We start from the raw sequence: 3,142 nt of genomic DNA, 5'->3' as shown, positions 1-3,142 counted from the left end.
AAACGGAAGGAAAGGGAATGACAGTCAACAAGCAACACGTTCCATTGACTAGTGTGATATGACTGTAGCAGTCTTGTATTTGCATTTCAAGAAAGAAAACCACTGAGTTCCAAAATAGCTAGATATGTGCCCCCCCGCCCCCAATTTTTTTTAACAGCCACACTCACTCAGAAGCCTGTTCACCTTCTTCTTCGGTAACCCAAAGGTGAGCACATTAATTAGCTGCACCCCTTCTGAGGCTGGGCCCCAGCTTCCTTCTCTCACAGTTCATCATCCTCATCCGGGACAGTGGTTGTCTGTGCAACTTCTAAATCATGCTCATCTTGTGCCGTCAAAGCTGGGTCCCTAATAACCTCCGGTGGGGCAGGCGCAGGCACGGCCACAAACTCCAGCCAGGCTCTCCAATGAGTTTTCTAGCGAGCCAAAGGAAGGGCCTTTCAAAGTTGTTACTTTTGGCAGAACTGTCATAGTACTGAGGGTTCTTCTTTTGGTGGAAGACGATGGATTTTGCCTTAACTGTCCTGTCCTTAATGTCCACGTTGTGCCACACAGCACAATGGGTATGTTTTCACAGACTCAAAACCAGGTCTTTATGCCAGTGGGGCACATTCTCGTAAGTGACCCTTGAAGTTACGTCAAACATTATAATGGCACACTGAGCTTGGATATAACAGCCGTCATTCCGTCCGCCCATTGTTTTTGCCAGTCGTATCCCACATGTTGAACTTCATAGGTCCTCTGTTGGTATTGACACAAGGACAGAGATCTCAATGCCTGAGGTGGCTACATGCTTCTCAGATTCACCAGCCAGCTGATATTCTACAAATGTAGTTTTTCCCAGTACCACCATCACCCACCAGTACAAGATCCGAGAGATCTTTCAGATGCGTCTCCTGGCCTCTTCTGACTCAAAGTCATGGTATTTTCCATGGCCTTGTGTGCATGTGAAAGTTGGACATTGAATAAGGGCGACTGAAGAAGAATTGATGCATTTGAATTGCTGGCAAAGAATACTGAAAGTGGCATGGGCTGCTAAAAAGACACACTGATCTACCTTGCGAGAAGTCTGGCCAGAGTGCTCCTTAGAGGCAAGGATGGCAAGACATCATCTTCCATACTTTGGGCATGTTGTCAAGAGAGATCAGTCCCTGGAGAAGGACATCATGCTCAGCAAAGTGGAGGGACAGCAAAAAAGAGGAAGGCCCTTAAGAAGAGGGATGGACACAGTGGCTGCAACTATAAGTGCAAGCATAGGGACAATTGTGAGAATGGCACAAGACTGGGCAGTGTTTCCTTTTGTTGTGCATAGGGTCGCTATGGGCTAAAACCAACTCCATGGCCCCTAACAACAACTAATTCCCTTAGTGGGCCACAAGCACCAGTGTGCAAAGTTCTACCCAGTCATTTGGTGGGAGTTCTGAAGACTATGACTAGAAGAATCAATATGGGAAATTCACTGTGTGGCATTGTGATAGTTAGGCTTTGTGTCAACTTGCCTTGGCTAAGGTTCTCCGGAGGTTGGCAGTAATATCCCATGATATGATCTAACAGGAACCACAGCCCAACACATAACCAGCTGTGGGATGTGGTCAGCAGTTCAAAACCACCAGCTGCTCTGTGGGAGAAAGACAGGGCTTTCAATGGCCATAAACAGTTACAGCCTCTGAAACTCACAGGTATAGTTCTACCCTGTCCTATGGGATTGCTTTGAGCCAGCATCGACTCCGCAGCAGTGAGATTGGCTTTGGGTTCTACGCATACACAAATACGTGTCACTGGGTAGGCTTCTCTAGGGCACCAGGCCTGAGTATCTTTAAAACATTTGTGGAAATGTCTATTATGAAAAAAAATTATGCTTAGATTAAAAAAAAAATTGCACCCAAATAAGCCTGTGCTAATTTGTTATAACATGTCTGAACAAGACCTAGTTTGAGAAAGAAGATAAGCCATCCATTTGAAAAGAGCTCCGACCAGAACACAAATTCTGCAAAAATTGAAGCAAGAATAAACATCCAATATATACTGAGGCTTGGGTGGAAGAATGGTGGACTCATTGATGTTTTATGGAAAGTTCATGGGGACAGCATCCCAAATAAATCAGCAGTTTACAAAAGTAACTCTTTTTAAGAAGGGACAAAATGGTGTCAAAGAAGAAGCTCACAGTAGTGGCAGGCCATCCACATCAGTTTGTGAGGAAGCAATCCTGTTTGCGTCATAACAGAAAAGCCTCATCAATTAGCAGCAGAAACAACTGCCAACACCGTTGACATCTCAATCGGTGGGCCTGCCTGAAAAACTGAAGTTGAGCAAACTTTCGGTTCAATGGGAGCCCAAACTATTCTGCTCCGATCAGCTGCAAACAAATGCAGAGTTTTCCATGGGAATTTTAGATAAGTAGGATCGAGATTCTAAAGCATTTCCCAGAAGAATTTTAACAGGCAAGGAAACATGACTTTAGCAGTATGATTTGAAAGACAGAACACAATCAAGGCAATGGCTACATGGAGGTGGAAGTGATGCAGCCAAAGCAAAGGTCGACTGATCAAAAGCAAAGGCCGTGACAACAGGCTTGGGGATGCTCACGGCATTTGCTTCTTACATTTCTGGAGGGTTAAAGAACAATCACATCTGCTTATTCGGAAAGTACTTTGAGAGAATGAGCCAAAGCTACAGCAGAAAAAACACCCAGGAAACCTTCACCAGAGTCCTTCACACTATGACAAATGTTCTGCTAATTCTCTTTATCAAACAAGGGCATTTTGTGAGAGTTTCATGGGAAAGCATTAGGAATCCTTCTTACGGTCCTGATTTGGCTCTTTCTGACTTATTTTGTTTCCTGATGTTAAAAAAGAACAACAACAAAAAAAACCTTTAGAAGGCACCTGTTTCTCCTCAGTTAATAATGCAAAAAAAGACTACATTGACATGATTAAATTCCCAGGATGCTCAATTGTTTAGGGGTGTACTAAATGGTTAATATTGTTGGTTATAAAAGTGTATTGCCCTTCTGAGGGGCCAGCCCCAATCCCAACTATGTGGACAGTACTCCCTCCCTGCAAAAGAATTCATTTCAGACGACTGCATTGAAACTACAGCTTAGGGAGAGGGACATGTCTAATCAGAGCACACAGGAGCAAATGAA

The 3,142-nt window shown here is 44.1% G+C and overlaps 1 pseudogene; it reads right to left on the bottom strand.

The window, feature by feature from the left end:
* Positions 1 to 260: 260 nt before the first annotated feature.
* The window catches only part of LOC101644821, a 106,982-nt pseudogene continuing 104,100 nt past the window's right edge, over positions 261 to 3,142 (bottom strand).

Source organism: Echinops telfairi, unplaced genomic scaffold (genome assembly GCF_000313985.2).
Source record: "Echinops telfairi isolate 266 unplaced genomic scaffold, ASM31398v2 ScPeMD7_9;HRSCAF=40, whole genome shotgun sequence".
NCBI lineage: Eukaryota > Metazoa > Chordata > Mammalia > Afrosoricida > Tenrecidae > Echinops > Echinops telfairi.
The sequence above is the reverse complement of the archived record's forward strand: the minus strand, read 5'-3'. Positions and strand labels throughout refer to the sequence as shown.